General features: G+C 37.0%; 1 protein-coding gene across 1 annotated transcript in view; it reads right to left on the bottom strand.

Annotated features, from left to right (window-relative positions):
- Positions 1-12,875, bottom strand: part of LOC135218742 (nuclear pore complex protein Nup153-like) — a 54,908-nt gene extending 42,033 nt beyond the window's left edge. Inside the window, exon 1 of the mRNA XM_064255202.1 lies at positions 12,487-12,875. The gene's annotated coding sequence lies outside the window, so the exon portion shown is untranslated. The remainder of the gene's footprint in view (positions 1-12,486) is intronic.
- Positions 12,876-20,146: the final 7,271 nt, after the last annotated feature.

Here is a 20,146-nt window from a genome sequence, read left to right on the forward strand (position 1 = left end):
GCAGAACAGTATACTGATACAGTCCAAAAGGAGTAATAAAAGCTGACAGCAACTTGGCATTCTCATCTAAGGGAATTTGATAATATCCTTTCAACAAGTCTATCTTGGAAACAAACTTGGCTTGCCCAATATTATCAAGTAACTGATCTATAAGAGGCAAAGGATAATTGTCAGCCACACTAATAAAATTCAGTTTCCTATAATCAGTACACATCCTAAATGAACCATCTGGTTTCTTCACTAACACACATGGAGAACTGAAGTGACTTGAACTGGGTTCTGCTAATCCATGTTGCAGCAAATACTCAACTTCCTTCTTCAAAACATCTCGATGATAAGGTGATAAGCGATAGGCTCTTTGGTTGAAAGGTCTTCCATCTTCTTGAATCTTGATTTCATGCTTGGTCAGATCAGTACGCCTAGGCACATCTGCAAAAATTTCTGGGAAACTTCTAATTACTTCACTTAAGTCTTCACATTGTCCAACACTCAGATGTTTCAGTTTATCCTCCAAATCTTCCAGAATTGAAGAATTATTCATCTTGCTTTCAGCTCCCAATTCGTAGCCATCATCGTCTTCTGTAGATAAAGTTGTTTGGGTTACTGACACAGTTTCAGTTTTAGTTTCTGAGAAATAAGGTTTCAAGAGGTTCACATGTATCTTCCTTTGTCTTCTTCTTCTTTCTGGTGTTTCAATCACATAAGTTCTATCACTTAACTTCTGAATTATCTTGTAAGGACCTTGAAATTTATTAGTGAGGGGAAATCTCTTGACAGGTAAGAACACTAACACTTGTTGACCAACACTAAAACTTCTTAGCTTAGTCTTAGCATCAAATCTCCTCTTCATTTTCTCTTGACTCATTTTCAGGTTTTCTAAAGAGAATTTTCTAATCTCTTTCAACCTTTTCCTTAAGTTCTTACATATTCTCTTGGCTTTCCTCTTGATTTTCTCCCCAATTTTCTGCAAGAATCTTCAACGGTCCTCTCACTTCTCTTCCAAAAATCATCTCATTAGGTGAACATCCCATACTTTCTTGATAAGCACTCCTAACTTCAAACAACATTAATGGTAAACCAACATCCCATTCTCTTCCTGACTCAGAACAATACTTTGTCAGCATACTTTTTAATGTCTGATGGAACCTTTCCAAGGCACCTTGAGTTTCTGGATGATAGGCAGTGGATAACTGTTGTTTCACTCCTAACAAATTCATCACATCCTGGAATAACTTTGAAGTAAAGTTTGTTCCTCTGTCACTTTGTACTTATTTCTTTGGACGTGGTATCACAACCAAACTTTGAGAAAAACTCCACAAGTTTTTCAGCAACTATCTTGGCAGATATGTTTCTAACAGGGATCGCCTCTGGATATCTTGTCACAGGACACATTAATGTTAACAAATACTCATTTCCTTTCTTTGTCTTCGGCAGCGGTCCAACCATGTCTATAATCACTTTGCTCAAGGGTTCTCCTCTAACTTCTATAGGCTGTAGGGGGGCTTTCTTGATGGTTTCATTCGGTTTTCAAGCTATCTGGCAGGTATGACACTTACGACAAAACCTGCTAACATCTTTGTGAAGTCCAGGCCAGAAAAAATATTTCATGATCTTCTCCACAGTCTTCCTGATTCCCATATGTCCAGACTCATGACCTACTGCAACCACTTGCTTTCTCAACGGATATGGAATCAAAATTTGATGATATTCGCCCCATACAGCCTCTCCTGGTATATCTGTAGGTCTATACTTTCTCATCAGCTAACCTTCCTTCAGATAATAACAGGTAGGAGTTTGTTGTATCTCTTCTCGATCAACAACTCTGAAGAATAAATCAGTTAACGATGCATCCTTCTTCTGCAAGTCCATTAGCTTCTCTCTTGTCACTTGACCAACTTCTAGGGTTGAATTCTCAATATCTGCTAACTCAGCTACTGTAGTTTCACTACTGTCTTCAGTAACACTTTGACTACTCGGAGTCTCTTCAGGAACATCAGGTTCTTCTTCATCGTCGTCGTCTTCATCTTCTTGGGAAATCTCTTCTTGGTCAGCACTATGGGAAACTTCACTTCCCTGGAACAATTCTTCTAAGCTCAAAGATCCTTCACTTGATCCTTCTTGGGTGTGCAAATCCTCAGTTTCTTCACTTGCAGTCGTAGTCCTCTTCATACTTCTGGTAGTTACACAACTAGGAAACAGGTGGGGGTTATTCTTCTCCAATTCTACTGTAGGACTAATCCTCAATGGTTTGTCTGTCACTACAGGACAAGGAATAAATGGCACACCACCAACTTCATTCCCAACAGAACATGTACACCTTCCACAGCCAGTGAGTCCTTTACAGGAAAATCAACATTCCCTGTCACCAATTCACATGACAGGTGTAAGCGGCATATAGGAGTTACTTCCTCTCCTCCTATACCCTTCAAAATAACTGAATCTCCTGTGAGACTCTTCTCCAACTGAGGGTGAGAGCCACGTACTACCACACTATGGTTACTCCCTGTATCACGTAATATCTTGACTGGTACCTGCATACTTCCTTCTTGAGTTGACAGCATACCCTCATAGATATATGGCTTAAAAGCCTCCACACTGCTAAGCCACTCACTGCTTGAGGTAACATTTCCACTGGTTGCTAAACATTCAGCTTGTTTAGTTTCATTCTTCTCTGGAGGCTGATTCTTTCCCACATTGTTCTTCGTAGTTTGTTTCACCTGGTCACCTTTCACAACTTGACCAACTGGCTTTGACTGCTATTGATTCCGGTAACACTCTTGACTGTAGTGTCCTATTCTTCCACACTTGAAACAGACAACATTAGGTTTCTGTAACTGTCTTGAAAAACTAGATGAGGATTTCACATTAGCTTGCTGAGTTGTATTAGCTTGTGTACTCTTGGTAGTATCACTTGTAGGTTTCCCATTAAATTTGTTCCTGTTATTTGTATAAGACTTAAAACCTGGGCGTTGTTGACTCGGGTACTTGACATTGTAATTACGTTTACTACTGATTATATTGTAATCTTCACTCAGTGTAGCAGCTTTGTCAAGTTTCTTCACCTCTCTCTCTCTCTCTTTCTCTCTCAAATAGGCTCTTATATGTTCAGGAATTCCTTTAAGATACTGTTCAAGAACAAGTAACTCTTCTAACTCATCAAAAGTTTTAACTTTAGCAGCTCCTAACCAACGTTTGAAACACCTTCTCACTTTGTAAGCATAATCTAAGAATGTTCCCCTCTCATCTTTTCTTAAATTTCTGAATCTTTCATTGTAGTACTCTGGGGTCATCTGGTAAACTTGTAGCACACTGTGTTTACGTACCTTGTAGTCTTTACACTCATCAGCTGTTAAGGCTAGATAAGCACTTCTCCCTTTACCAATCAAGACACTTTGTAGCAAAACTGACCATTTATCCTCTGGCCATCCCATACCTGAAGCCACTTTCTCAAAGTGATCAAAAAACTCATCTGGAGCTTCTTCAGTAAACTTAGGGATTAACTTCTGTACTCTTACTACATCAAATGCAGGGTCTTGATTACCTTGGTTAGGGTTAGACAGTGTTACAGGTAATGTGGATCTAGCTCTTATCAATTCCATCTCCCTTTCATGTCTTGCGATTTCTCTTTCCTGTTTTATCCTTTCTCTTTCCTCTTCTGCGGCTTTTTCTTCTTCTCTTTCTCTTCTTTCTTGTTTTCCCTGTCTATTCTTTCTCTTTCAGCTTGCATTCTCTCTCTTTCAGCAAGCATTTTTAGCTTAATCAAATTCTCTTCTGCTCCAATGTGTCTAAGCTCTAACTCTGCATCACTTTTCTCCTTCTTTTCTGCTTGCTTATTCATAAGATCAGCACATGCTACATTCAACAATTCTTGAGCCAATTCTAACTCATCTTCATCAGTTATTCTACCAGAGTTTATCAATAATTCCATTGCAATACATCTTATTTGTGCCTTTACCATACTAGTAGACACATAACCACCACATGCCACTGCTAAAGCACTCCACTGTGCTTTAGTCAGAGTGGTTTCAGATAAAACGTGGATGGAAGGGGCTGCTAAAAATTCCTGAGCCTTGAACTGAGCCATTTTTCTTCTAAGTTATCAACTTACAATTCAAGACAATATATGCAAAACAAAACTATATGGTCACTCTCCTAACAAAACATATCCCTAACACCACCAGTATATACTAGAGTGATAATGAAATCTGCTTTCCCGGGTCTCTGGGCGCCATTAATTACTTGTGACGAAGTGCCAAGTATCTGGCTACTACACTTACCATTCATTAACTGATACCTCACAAAAGCCAGACACCTGAACCCTCATCACAGGTACTAATCGACTGAATGCTCTACAGGCAACAGTGATCCCTTAACAACTTACCAGTATTGCAGAAAATCAGACTAAGTTCATCAAAACAGGTGTGAGGTAATCTTGTAAGTAATCTTGTAAATTAATCAAAGGGCATCACTCCATCAACAACTTTAAAAGTCTAAGCATTTCCCTGATTTCAGAAGTCTACGTACTTCCCTGGTTCTAAGTCACTTCAAGTTAATTGAAGGAAAACAGATCAATTACCACTCTATGTTTCTACCTAACATCAATATAATCAAATGCAAATATACTGGTCAGAAATGAAAACACTTACAAAAATTTTAAATGCAAAAATTTATTATTAAACTCAAAATTTATAAGTGAAATTCACAATATCAGGGAAAATTACTGTTACTTGAAAACAGTAAAGTTTAATTAATTCTTGAATCAATTAAGTAAAATTAAATCAAAATTAATTTATCACAAAATTCAAGAATATTAATTCAATCAAAATTCAAAAGTTAGGCAATAATTGAAATTTGGAAATTAATTCACAAGTGCTAAACAATAATAAAACTTGAAAAGAATTCTAAGTAAATGCAAATGAATTCACAAGTGTTAAATTTAATTAAATGTGCAACGATTAATTAATGAAAATAACTAAGGCAATTGAATTGTAAATGCAAATGAAAATACAGAAAAATGTGGACAATACCAAATCTCAAAAAGCATTAATCACACAGAACGTAAAATAAAAAGACACACTTCAATAAGAAAATGGACAAATGCACAAAACATAAAAATCACTTCAAATGAATAAACACAAAACACAAAAACTTGCAATGTGTAAAATGTAAATAGTTTCTCTCCAACCACCGTAACCATCAGTTATTAGTTTTTACCTAACCACTGTTCCTATCAGTTATTAGTTGCAACTAATAAAAATATAACACACTTTACCTTTTTGGTATACCAACTTCTTTCTTTGCTGCAGGCTTGTTTCACACTTTCACAAAACCAGGCGCCGTTACTCAACAATGTTTGTTCAGATTCCACAAAAAATTACTAAATAACAATAAATAAACTCTAAGAAATATCAAATCTGAAAATTACAAGTTACGAGTGACCATTCAATAAGTACGAAATCGTTACGTTACTTTTAAAATCAAAAGTGCTATGCGATGGAGAGAGAGAGAGAGATGTGAACGGTTTGAGTCTTTAAGGCCGAATGAAAAACTTCTCCCTTACAGAAGCTGGACTGGAGATGATACAAAAAGTTTTGGGCAATAATGCTTCTAGAAGTTGAATCTATGCAACTTTACATACAAAATGTGTAATCTGCATGTGGCACTCGGCAAAGACATACGCGTACGAGACCAGTCTGTTAAAAAAAGACATGTACTCGACTCGATCGACCGAAGCAGAAGTTCCCTTATCATATGTGATGACAGAATCCCAAAACACAATGAAGACTCAAGCTCGCTTATCAAACGTGTTGACAGATTAGGGAAGCAAACAGAGATCTCGGAGTTCCTCTAATCTCACAGCGCTGACATAATAGGGAAACAATCGTAGTTTCGAATGGACAAAGAAAATCTCTCTCTTTCTACATTCTACGTTATATATTCTTTTACAATATGTTATGCGAAATCTGAACACACATTTAAAACATCCTGTCTTTAAACTATCTAGAAATCTGAAAAAATGTTGTCAAAATTCTACATAACATTTTATATAGTCTAAGAGGGGATATATGTATTTTGAAAGCAGCAATATTTTTTAAATATATATATAGATGTATATATTATAATATATTCTATTAATTATTATATAGAGAGAGAGAGAGAGAGAGAGAGAGAGAGAGAGAGAGAGAGATATTACTTCTCAGTATTGAGAGAGTTCACTGTGAGAGTCTATAGACTGAAACATAAAGGGAGTGAATCTTCAGAGTGAGTATTTGTCAGTCAGAGATAAAGAGAGATGAGTGATTTTCAATTAAATAATAATAATAATAATAATGATAATAATAATAATAATACAATTATTATTATTATTATTATTATTATTATTATTATTATTATTATTATTATTATTTTATTATTATTACATTTCGATAAGTCCACCTCTCGACAAACTTCTACTGATACGAAAGAAACCAGTAGAAAATGCACTGAAGTTTTTTAGGCTCAATCGAGTTTTCTGTATGAGCTTTCTTGAAACCTTTCACCCACGCCCCGGTGGTGGCCTGTCCTATATCTTTACCAGACGCACGATTATGGATAACTTTAACCTTAGATAAAAATAAAAACTACTGAGGCTAGAGGGCTGCAATTTGGTATATGTGGTGATTGGAGGGTGGATGATCAACATGCCAATTTGCAGTCCTCTAGACCTATATTGTTATTATTGCTCAGCAGATGAAACCTATTCATATGGAACAAGCCCATTGGAGCCATTGACTTGAAATTCAAACTTCCAAATGCGGTGGTGTCATTAGCAAGAAGTAAGAGGAAGTAAAGGGAAATACAGAAAGAAGAGATACCCCTTATCTAAAATAAATGATAGATGAATAGATAAAACTGTATAAAAAAAATGCAAGGAGAATAGTATTATTGCATCTTCGCTGTTCCACATAGTCCAACAGCGTGAGGAATGAAGGACTTCGATTTTGGTTGAAGCTTTTTCTAGAATTCTGGACCGTAGGTTGAAGATAAACTCTGTTATAACAACGATATACGGCCTCCGCGTACCAGTCATTCAAAAGGAGTCCTTGGTTTGCGGTTACTCTGGGGGAGGGGGGGGACCTTGGAGGACACAGAGGTAGAGGGGTCCTACAAGGCTAACTTGCGACTATTTTTTTTTTTACTATTTCTTTTTTGCTTTACTTTGTTAATTGGTTACTCGGTTCGCTCATTTAAAGTAGAGGTTGCTTTACTGAGTATACCCCTTTTCTTTACAAAAATGACGAATTAATACTCATACCACTATCATTACTCAGTAAACCAAGAGAAAAACAAACGCAGTTACTGTCACCGCTAGACCGAATTTTTCTTTATGAGACTAAAATGGGGGGCGAAGCAAAACCTTTGATTTTGTTTATATTGTAAATACTGTATATAAGTTTCGGATAGCAGAGAAACATTTTGTTTTGAATAATATTCACCTGGTCTGGGTAGACATATATGATTTTAAATCCGTGTTGATAGACCAATGTATATCTGGTGAGAATCCTCTGCGTAAAGGAAGTTGGTTTTGATTATTTATTTATTTATTTATATATTCTCATTTGACTTGCTGTGCACCTAGAATATTTATCAACTACTTTGCGCAGTTTGGTGGCAAGAAGCAAGAAGACGCCAATAAGCGTATTCGATTGACGAGCACAATCATAAAATCAAACACTGCTCTCTATACTCCAAAAGGAAACGGGGTAGAATTTTGACGTTAGCAACCAAACATTGTTCCCTCTGAAGAAACTGCGGACAGTAGGCCTGCACTCTAGACACGTTTCCCTGGATCTCGTTTAATTCATAATAAATCTTTTATTTCCAAGATTTCCATTTGAAGAGACGCAGTAAAGCCGGAGTAAACGTAATATTCAAACGCATCGGTTAATGGACGTGCTGGATAAGATGAAGGTGTTAGGCTGAGATGGTGCAATCATGCAAGGGTGAAAATAATAATAATGATAATAAAATAAACCAGGCAGACATCTTAGGCTCCTCTGTTTTCTAGACGAAGAAAAACCAGTTACCGGGAGATGAGCACCGAGGAGTTAGCTAGGCCGTGGTTGTTCGCAGCTTTTTATATATCCATTTTTTTTAACACAAAAAGCAGCCCCAGAGTTACCAACTATCTGCTCGTGTCGTCATACAAGTTAGAACAACCGGCTTGTTGTAAGTTGAACATCAAATAGGAAAAATTCGGGCCCACGATTTGGTCTCAAATGAAGAGACGCAGATTTGACAACGAGGAATTGTTTTGGTTCAACTTACGAACAAAGTGAACTGATGTTTTATTGATTAAGCTGGCCTTATGCCAGCGCGGATTTCTTGCTCACAGAGCAGCCCGTAGATGAAATTGAACCATAAAGCACTTATATTACCCTTATCAGGATTTGAACGTATGCACACAGCCTAGCTTTAGAATAAGTCTAGTTGATTATTCCACTGTTCATTCTCGCTTTCTCGTGACCTGGTACAGGCAAGAGTACCAGATTGCCTCTCTTTCAAAACCCCTTGTCATTCTTCAACAAGGAAATAAAGAAACAAATAGGACACTCTTAGGAATATTGAGTCTAAGCATGAGTTTTAGTATGCCATACGTCAAGCCCGTCGACCTATCTCCTCTTCATAACAGGAGAACGACTTCGTACGTGGACGGAATCCACAATTCGACCAAGTCTCTCTGTTCGCAGGAGAGGTCCTTGGGGTTGTCGTCTCGTCGAGCTGAACATCCAGAGAGCAAAGGAGGTTTTCGCCTACTCGGGGAGTAAGACTACAAACTACTTTGCTGTTGTTGTTGGGGGGGTGGGGGTTGGTTAGAATAAGTCTATGGAAAAGTCTATAAAAGGTCTGAAAAAGGTGTTTCGCGTCGGGTTAAAGATACAGGAATTTTACGATAGGATATTTATGATTTATTGATTAGAATGAAAATGTAATATAATATATATATATATATATATATATATATATATATATATATATAGATATATATATATATATATATATGTGTGTGTGTGTGTGTGTGTGTGTGTGTGTGTGTGTTAAACACTACAGAACAACCATTTCTAATAAAATATAACGCATTTGTTTTAATTTTCGTTGGTGAAGCAACGCTCTATTTGACAGTAGAGATTTTAGCACGCGCCCTGATTAAGCGGCAGGTCGGATCACGCTTTGTTTCGTTTATCATTCTACGATTCTTTTAGACTAAATTCACTCCCCACCAATTTTTGGGGTATTTTTCAGGATGATGTTGATGTATGACAGTTAACGCAAAAACAAAAAAAAACGGAATATAAATAAACAAATTAAGTTCATAAATAAATAAATCCTAGACCTATATCCCGAGCCATCTCGAATTCTAACCAAATCTTCCTTGAGTCATCCCTTCCTAACCTACAAGTTTTACTGACAGTAGTCCATCGTGAATAAAGTTTCATTTGGAATGTAATTTATCCGTAGGCAACGTTTGGTAATGTCTCAAGTAGCCTGGGATATGTCACACCGTTTACGAGGTCCATAGATAATATAATAATAATAATAATTCACACATGTTACAGGGACGAATCACATGACAACATTCAACCATCCATTTTCCCATCTTCTCTGTTCAGTAAAACAATAATCATTTGTCGACTCTGGCAGCCGATCGACTCATCGTCGAGAGGACGCCGTCACGCCTTTTTGAACGATAATATTCACTCGACCTTGAGCGTAAAACCTCATAGTAAAAACCTCGCACGCAGCCGGCATGCACAGCTTGCCACTCCAGAGTTCCTACTTTGTCCCTTAACTGGGGACGTTTTTGGGGAAACTTAGGTAAACGAAGTTCCTACTTTGTCCCTTAATTGGGGACGTTTTTGGGGAAACTTAGGTAAACCGGAGATTTTTTTTTTTTTTTTTTTTTTTTATAATGGTGAATTTCCCTCATGCGCCTAATGGTAGTACTGGTCACGTAGGCACACTGAAGATATATACAGTGTATAGGTATATGTATGTATATACATAGTAAATTCAAGTATGTTGAGCTATATATAACTAACTATTTGTTGATTCTGTACATAAATTACGTATATTGTATATGTGTTGTATTGTAAAATGACATTTAAAGTGTATTTTTTTTATTAAAAAAGTCTTGGTAAGGGAGATTTGATCTGATTTGGAGAATTAGCTAAATCTCTGGAGAATTTTGAGGAAATTCTAACTGAAACATCACAGAGTTGAGCATCGTAGAAACCAAATAGATCGTTTAGAGATCAAGGCCTACAGAATAGGTCTAGTTTCTAGATCATGCCAACATTGCCTCTTACCAGTACTAAGGTTTAATTGTATTATTTACAACCAAAACTCTGCAGAGATCCATGTGGAACAATAAATGCTAAGATAGCTGTGGAAAAATGTAAGATCATGGAATACTTTTACGTTAAAGAACAGAATACAACAAAACAATAAAGAAAGTTAAACAGCAATTTTTAAGTACGTCAGAACTGGGAACTTATGAGGTCTACAAGCAGCCAAGTTCAGCTTAAATTTTTATTTAGATCTTTCAGACTCCAAATTCCCATTTTCTTCCATAATATTAGCGTCGGTGTACGACAGCCCCAGACCGAACTTCATCCGTCTGGCAGAGACAAAGGAGAGAGAAAAAATAAATAAATAAATAAAAAGTCAGCAGATAAGCGACATACCTGATTCCACCCGCAACACTTTCCGTTGGAAGGCGGAGAAACCTGAGGTCTACACGAGGCTTTATACACCCTTTCAAATATTATCTTGTGCTAGTTTAAAGACCAACTTACTCCCATTACTGAAGAAGACCACGATCTATGTAATCGTGGTATGGAAGTTGAAAAAGGCGATGAAAATGTCGAGTAAAATGGACGAGATAAACAATAATTTAAATCGTGCAAAAGAGATGTAACCCACATATAATTGTTATTACTGTTGCAAGACTTGATAACATGTTTCGTCTACATAACGTCGGCTTTTTCGTTCGTGTACCCGCAAGGTATTTCATTCAGTTCAGCTAAGCAACTTCTGCTCATCTGCTGTGTCGAGCGTGACTTTCTTCTTCTTTTTAATACAGTAAAGAGCTTTGTCTGTCTGTCTACCTGCCGTGTCAGAGACAGGGCAAAGGGGACAAAGGTAAACCCGTTCGTATTATTGTATCCGTTGGTACGCGCCCAGATCTATCCTGCGCTCGACGTGTGTCATTGGACAAGGACCAAGGTTGCGTCTATATATGCAGTTTTAAGAATAAATAAATGACACGGCATATTCCCAATGACCGGTATACAGTCTCGATAACTATAATATGTTCAGCAGTGGTTTCAGCAGTCATTCATCTTTGCAAAAAACGAGACAGAATGCAAAACAAGATGTTTTGTTCGCTAACAAATAAAACGTGGAAAATTAATGCCAGCGTATTTATGAACAAGCTATTCTTGGCAGGCAGAGACTTTGGCTAAGCTCAATGTTTGGGTGCTGCCAATCTCTCTCTCTCTCTCTCTCTCTCTCTCCTCTCTCTCTCTCTCTCTCTCAAGGTGGGTATGCGTGCGCCTTTATAGGTCTAGGGTGGGTGGATGAACTTAGCCAGACGGCACGGCACGTTCCTTGTTTTGATCCAAAGTTTTTCATGTTTCGTTGCTATGCTGTGGGTTCCTTTCGTTTCCCCCCTCCCCCCCATCCCCTCACACGCCTCATTACGACATAATATTTTCACGCTGTCGCCCACGAGGGCTACTAGTACTAACTGTCACGATACCCAGATGGTATGTATACCATGACAGACAACCCTAGACCAATGACGTAACATTGGGGGCATCAGTTCATTCAACTCTGGGTACGTGACGCTGAGTGACACCGCCTATCTGATCAAATACTGGTGGATGAGTGCCCGGTGCAGATAACTTCCACATGGCTATTTGCTTCATATGTCTCATGTGTAAAGAAGGTTCATAAGCAGCACGTCGAATCACTCTACTAACACCTATATATATATATATATATTATATATATATATATATATATATATATATATATATATATATATGGGCGTGATCTGTCACAAGCCGGCAGGTCACCGTAGGCGTAAGCAGTATCTGATAGTTAATTAACTGTGGTGGTGAGCATTTCCTATTGAGAGTCTCTCTCTCTTGAAACCAAAAAGTAATCCAGTCTCTCACTTATATCAAATTTACACCCGATCAAACTCCTCATCTGCCCCTCAATGGAATATGGCGGCTGGACCCAGTGGTAGGTAACCACCAGGCAGGCCGCAACTTCTCACATTATTTCGTGAAATAAACTCCTCAGATATTCTCTTTATTTACTTAGAAGCTATGATCAATTATCCATTTCGATCTTCTAACAATAAATCGCGCCATTAATATAACTTTGGCCATTTTATGTTGCTGATATAACGCAGCTATAAGCCTGTACTATACCTACCTTTCCCCATCGGGGAGGTGTGGCTCCTGTTTTATCATTACTAGCACTTCCAGATCATTGCAGTCCTTCCATTCAAGCGTTTCACAGAAGACCGCGGAGCCACTATGGTTAAAAACTACATATTGTTTCCATTTTGATTTCTATGCGTCTAGTCAAGGTGCGCAAGAACATTGGCCACAGCTAGACCCATCACCTGAACCACGAATCGAACTTGTGTTTTCGAAAGATGTCCACGTGGCATGATGTGGCTTTCTTCGTTTAAAACATTAAATTAATAAAACGGTATAGTCTGTTGCTCAAATACGTCGAATTTAACACATCACTGGTAATATTAACTCGTCAATAGTGAACGTGAGTATACGCATGCCCTGAACCAAGGTTTAGAGTCTACGGTCTAGACCTTGCCCTGAACAGCAAAAACCGACGCATGCCCACCCAGTGTCAATGATGACACGTGAGAGCAAAGGATAGAGATAAATTGACGAATGCTTTATCAACCGAATTCTTAAAAAAAAAAAAAAGTTTTATCGTGCATTAAAAAGTTGTAAACACTTCTCATACCAACAGATACCGTTATCGGCCTACTGTAACGATTTATTTTGCAGTTTCGGGATATTTCGTGCTCTGTGTAATATGAAAATTTAAATTGGTGAGTATTATTTCTTATCTTGGTTGTATGAGGGGCCGTCAGTGGGATTTACTCCATCAAAATTACTTTTTTTTAAAAATTGAATTCTAGCTCTCATGGGCATAAGCCTAGGGATAAAAAAGTACAATATATTCAACAAATATAGATAAATATTGGTAAGACACGTAAACACACACACTACACCATAGTTTTCCTTCAATGCGCAGCTTTGAAAATGTTAAAGAAATTATTGATCGTAACCGAAAGCTGTCATATACACGCTATTTCTCACGGGAAATGGTTTGATGTTTGCCTTAAGTGTTTGGTCTATAGGACTAATTTTCATATCCAGAGCTAAGAAATATTACAGACTCCAAGAGATAAAGATACGAATTTATTCAACGTTAGAGTTTAAATATCAATAAAATAGAAAAATGCATAATGTAACAACGAGACAGGAACAAGTGGCATGTATCATGACTAATTACGTTCAATCAACACGTATCAGCCACGTACGTATCTCAGTCATGAGTGATATATACCTTCATTCGTTTGAAATAATTTTCAGCCATGCAGAATTTTATCTAAAACTACGTTGACAAAATCTATAAATATCCTGGTTATCATATCGATACATAACAATTCATGTGACACAATAAGTAGTTACTATCCGTATACCCGCACAGAGCTGCTCTAGACCTACAGTATCCACACACCCCTTCTCATTTATGAAATGTAAGAGTTTCCTCATATCAATCATTCCTGGACATTTATTTTCAAACAATAAAAAAGTAGGCTTATGTGGGATTAAGGCAACAACAAAATATAACGGGAATATGAAGGCAGGATCTGAAGTCATCCAACGGGACTAACTATTTTTCCTGAACGTTTAATGGATGCTTTGAAATCGTATTGAAACACCGCTGGATTTCCCCGAACGAAATTCATTTCGCGTTCCAAAATGATTCGTCTTCTTCTTTTTTCATTTTCCCCGCTCGGACCATTATAGTTTCACGAACAAGCTTAAATGAGTGAGGTAACGTTTAAAAAAAAAAAGGAAGGGCAAGAGATCTTATGCTGTTATTTCACGTTCCTTGCGACCAAATACTGTATACATCTTAAATCACGTTTTTATCCCCTGTAGTACGATGAGTCACATAGTCTATATATAGGCCTTGAGGGGATACAGTTTTGGAAAGTACAGTAAGTTCCAGAAGTGAAGCGACAAATCTCAGAATTGATCGGACTTCTTTAGAAACTCGTGGGGTTGCCAGTTAGTATATTTTATTCCAATTATTGTCATCCTATTTATCTGATAATACGTATCAGTGATTAACTGTATAAGCGCAGAAAGTATTTCCCCAGTAAATGATCAAAGTTAGTTCAATAATTGCTTATTAAAAGAAAAAAAAATTTCCCCAAAGAAACATTTGCGGCTCTCAAAGAGTGATATCAAGTGTTCACCATTAAAGAAAGCCATAAAGAGTGCAGCCATAAGAAGTGGCAGCAGGAACCAGTGCAGCATTGGTCTATATGTAATATGGTCTTCCACAATCGACCAACCAAACACTGTCTTGGATTGTCGCTGATTTTCCGTTCAGTGTTGAGCGATTGCGGCTTTTTATTTGCGAATATTTTCTTTTTCTCTTTGGAAAGAGTGTTTTTTTGCATATATATATATATATATATATATATATATAGTATATATATATTTATATATATAGATATAAATATATATATATTATATATATAATAATATCTAAAGAGGTGAAAGAGGGGGAATGGCTTAATAAATATGTTTAAAGTGTTTTATATAATAAAGTCACATAGCTCTGCTTGCCTAGAGACAAGGGTGGTACACTGCAAAGTCACCGGAGAGAGAATGGTATTTGCTGAACAAGCAACTTGTCTCAGAGGCGTTCCCCGTTTGCGAGGCATGTGCATTCGTTTGTACGCGTATTACAGGCCTACTGGTTCAGGGTACTTGTGGAAGACGCATTCTTTGTGCAAGGAGAGAAACAAGCGGTTACCCTAAGTGTCGGGAGAAAACGCCCATCGAAAAGGTAAGACACGTTCTTTAAAAAAACTTAGAAAATCTGTTACCTTTTGGGAAAGAGAGAGAAGTGTGGAAATATTCTCTTTACGTAAATACTTTGAAAAGAGTGACGTGGGGGTGTCTATATAACTATTATCTTTATTACAGATGGGTCCGATTCCATGGTTGATTAGGAATGGGATTCTCTAATTGACCAATACTAGACAGTGTGACTTGTTTTGGGGGATTGAGAGTGTAACTTAGTCCGGAAGGTAGAATGTTATCTTATTGTTTTTCTTTATGGCAGATTTGGGTATTTGTGCCATTATGACTTGTTAATCATTTTGTTCTTTGTTATAACCAATTGCTTTGGGAAATAAATGATATTTTGTATTTACGCAGTCTTAATAAGCCTCGTGACATCTTACAGACAGGGCACCGTTGGCAACAGGTAAGAGTTCCCAGTTTTGTGTAGTTTAGGGAATAGAGGGGGGGTAATATATATATATATATATATATATATATATATATATATATATATGTATGTATATATGCTTAGAAAATCACAATAGATGCGCGTGACTTCATTATATAAGCGAATACCACAGGAAAGTGATAGGCAGAAATCCAAGCGCTTTCGTCTTTACGAAGCGCTTGGATTTCTGCTTATCATTTTTCTGTGGTATTCGCTTATATAAAATATATATATATATATATATATATATATATATATATATATATATATATATATACACACACACACACACACACACACACACACACACATATATATATATATATTGATATATATATATATATATATATATATATGATATATATATGTAAATATATATATATATTATATATATATATATATATATATATATATATATATATATATATATATATATAAGCAAATGGTACAGAAAAATGATAGGCAGAAATCCAGGCGCTTTCGTTCGTCTTTACTAAGACATTGTCATAGTAAAGGCGAAAGCGTTTGGATTTCTGCCCATCATTTTCCTGTGGTATTCGCAGGGGTATTCGCTTATTTAATGAAGTCCCGCGCATCTACTGTGATTTTTTAAGCATATATATATATATATATATATATATATATATAATATATATATATATATATATATATATGACTGGTAAAAATGTTTTGTTACAACAGAATTCCATCTAATAAAAGGAGCCCATAAAAAACACCAAAATATAGAGAGAAAAGTACTATATTTCAGAGACTGCTGTCTCCCTCTTTAGGTAGATGAATGAGAAAAGTTTACAGAAAAGGTGGTATTTATACCAAGAGGTCCACCACGGCAAGCCAATTTAGGTCACCCCCGCTGATAATCTTCCTTTAATCTTCTTAAGCGTTGGTTGAATGAAAATCTTGTCGATCGTATCTGAAACCCATGCTCCTTTTGAGATGTTCATTACCTGCCTCTCTTTTATTAAGGCCGATTCCATCATTTGACTCTTGTACCGGCAATTGCTGCTATAAATTATACGTGACAAATTCCAGTTTATTCTATGGTTATGTTTTCATTTATATGGTTGAAATAGCTGAGTTCTGTTGTCCATACCTAACTGACCGTTGTGTTGTATTAATCTCTGGGGAAGTGATTTACCTGTAAATCCGATGTAAGATTGGTCACAGTCCTGGCATGGGATTTGATAAACCCTGGTGTCCTTAGGGGATGTCTTTTGTTGGACGTTAATCAGGGATTTGGTTAAGGTGTTTGGGTAAGTAAATGCAAAAGGGTTAGATTTTCTTAGGGTCTGAGTCACCGTCTTAATCATGTCCAGGCGTGGAATTTTTATTTTAATGTTGGGTGTATCTTTGGTCTTGTCTTTAGGGGGTCGGTAGAAAATTACGTTTGCTTTGTGAATTGCTTTCTCATTATATGGTCAGGGTACTTTAAGACGAAAGTTGCTTACGAATTAGTTCAATTCTTTTTCCAGGAAAGCGCCTGGATTTCTGTCTATAATTTTTCTGTAGTATTTGCATATATATATATCTATATATATATATATATATATTATATATATATATATATATATATATATATTATATATATATATATATGTGTGTGTGTGTGTGTGTGTGTGTGTGTGTGTGTGTGTGTGTGTGTGTGCAAAAACATTCTTTACAAAGAGAAAAAGAAAATATTCGCAAATGAAAAGCCGCCAATCGCTCAACACTGAACGGAAATCAGCGACAATCCAAGACAGTGGTTTGTTGGTCGATTGTGGAAGACCATTATTAAACATTATATGTTTAACACCCACTCTTTCAGCTCTGCCCTGAGGTCAGTATTAAGACGAAAGGGATTTTGCTGTTCATGGAATTTACTTTGTGGAAGTATTTTTGTACTTTCCATAACTGTATCCCCTCAAGGCCTAGACTATGTGACTCATCGTACTACAAGCAGCAGCGCCTCACTACTTACGGCGTTTATGACTCGTCATGGAAAAGTATCACAGGATACCATAATGTGCGTGAGTGTGCATGGAAACAAGCAGAGATCCAGCTTGGCTCATCGAAGAAAATATACCGTTAGAAGTTAACGAAACAACCAAACGCCATGCCGGATGTAGTGTAGGTAGGGACAGTGAGAACGGCCAGTTCACTTTCACTCGATTATACTACCCTACGCGGACGGACTTTATTTATGTACCTCTAACGCCCGAGCTTTTCATTTCCACGACATAAAGTCAGTGGGCGATGTCCTTGCAATGCGCTGCTGTGAGAGCTTCTCAAAATGACATTGAAACCTTTCTGACGGAAGGCTGAGTGACGTTGACAGTTGCGATAGGCCTAAACCACCATAGTGAGCGAGTTGGTATCTGGGATTCCCCCTTGTGGCTACTCGCCTGTAGGAGATACCAGGCTTCTTTCAGAAGCTGGAAATTAACTGAACTTTATGGGAGATTATCGATATACATAGTAAAACATTTGAGGGGAAACAATAGTGTGGTATCTCATCCACTAAACACATTCGTTGATAGGATTACAAGGATGATCTAGTCTCACCATATGCGAGCTCACGTTTTCATCAGATCTATTTGTTTTTTTAATTACAATATACCGCTTCGCGCCGTCTTCCCCGTTCGCCTTATTTATTTATTTATTTATTTTTTCTATTTTATTTTCTTGGAGAGTAAGCAGCTTTCACTGGGAAGAATGACACACTGCTTGTGTGGTTCACAATTTGGTTTTTTGTCTGGACCATAATTTTTTTCCTACCCAGTATACAGCCGTGTATCATGGAGACAGAGTAACCTCTCTCTCTCTCTTTCACACACACACACACGCTCATTTTGGGCGCGCGCTTCTTTTCCGTATAAACACGACCATTCCAAAATTCGTAAGTACATCAGCCTAGTGCTCTTCATGCTTCCGTCTCTTCTACATCTTTTTTTTCAAGAACCTTATCGCTGAATTTTGATATAAATATTTTTTTTGTATTGATTAGATTAGGTCCCTTAATGTAAGTTATCTCCAGTAAAGAAAAAAAAAGAAAAAAAGACCACGATGAAGGCAAAAGCAGCAGTTTTGTTAACATATCTTGAGTGCTTTGACTCGCTGTGATAGCTATGAATAAAAGTTAGTAATTTTGTGGTTTTGCAAACGCCCAGGGTATACCCAAGGTTCTTAAGAAATTAGTTGAGAATATATTTAAATGAATTAACTGCCATCGTAAACTGTGATGCACTTCAGATTGTAAATTTAAGTATATTGATCTATAAAAAAATATTATGATTATATATTTGTTGGTTTTATACATAAATTACATGTATTGTATGTGTATTGAATTGTAAAATGAACTTTAAAATGTATTTTTTTAAATAAAAGAGAGAAAAAAAGTCCTTCAACGAATAGGGTGCAGGATTGCTTATATGTTTTTGTAAGGCATTTCAATGCTGAACTGGTTTTGGGACTAGTCCTTATAATCCTCTTCAAGCAAAATTCAGTACTGAACTGGGGTTGGGACTTGCCAATTTAATCCTCTGTATCATTAACGTAAAAAAAAGGAACAATATTAAACAGCAATTAACGAACCGTTACGTATCATCACAAATATTCCTACTCTGAGGAACAGACGCAATGTGTCTAAAACTATCTGTGAAACACCGTACTGCTTCTCGAACTTGCTGTGTATTTTGCAAGAAGAAGGAAATCCTTTTGTGACAGACGTTATTCCGCCACCCACTTGTGGATTCTCCGAGATCCCGTGTCCGTAATCATGAAAATGCAGCGTCATTGTACTTACATGTTTCACTTCTGCAAAGTGGAAAGAGACTCCGCTATTATAAGCCTACTACATCTCCATTTGCCGTTTTAATACGGGTTTCCTGCTTTTTCATAGAGTACTATACATGCGTCATATAGTCCCTTTATTAGCATGTTTCCATAAAAAAGAAGGCTCCAAGTATCTTGTTCCGTATCAAATAAAAATGCATTATTACTCTCCCACAGGTACAGCCCTGATAATGAAGGAGAGATATTTGTAAACACTTGAAGAGACACGATCCATCGTCATGTTGTTCTCGAAATGATAATCAAGTGGAGAGAGAGAAAAAAAAACATTAAACTGCATTGAAGGATACTAAGGTGAAAATCAACAGAAACTTCATAATGACGATTATATCGCAAAGATAAATCGTAAGGGCTATTTGCGAGGTCAATAGTATAAGATCAGAATTTTGCCTCTTATTTTTTTCTAAGATCAAAACATAACCTCGTTACGGGTGCGCGAGCTATCAGGGCTGCCAGACGTACGATATCAACTCTCCGGCGAATTTTCCTAGCCCTAATCGTCTCAGATTTGCGATACACATCAATAATAATCTTAAACCGACAAATTCTGTCTTCACGCGTAGTCGCAAATAGTAAAATAAATCGCCGAAAGATCGCTTAACTTTCTCTTTCGCCTTGCGGTACGACAACCTGGAAACTTTCTTCCATACAAAAGAAGAAAGTTCAGTCA

The sequence above is a fragment of the Macrobrachium nipponense genome, chromosome 19 (genome assembly GCF_015104395.2).
Source record: "Macrobrachium nipponense isolate FS-2020 chromosome 19, ASM1510439v2, whole genome shotgun sequence".
NCBI lineage: Eukaryota > Metazoa > Arthropoda > Malacostraca > Decapoda > Palaemonidae > Macrobrachium > Macrobrachium nipponense.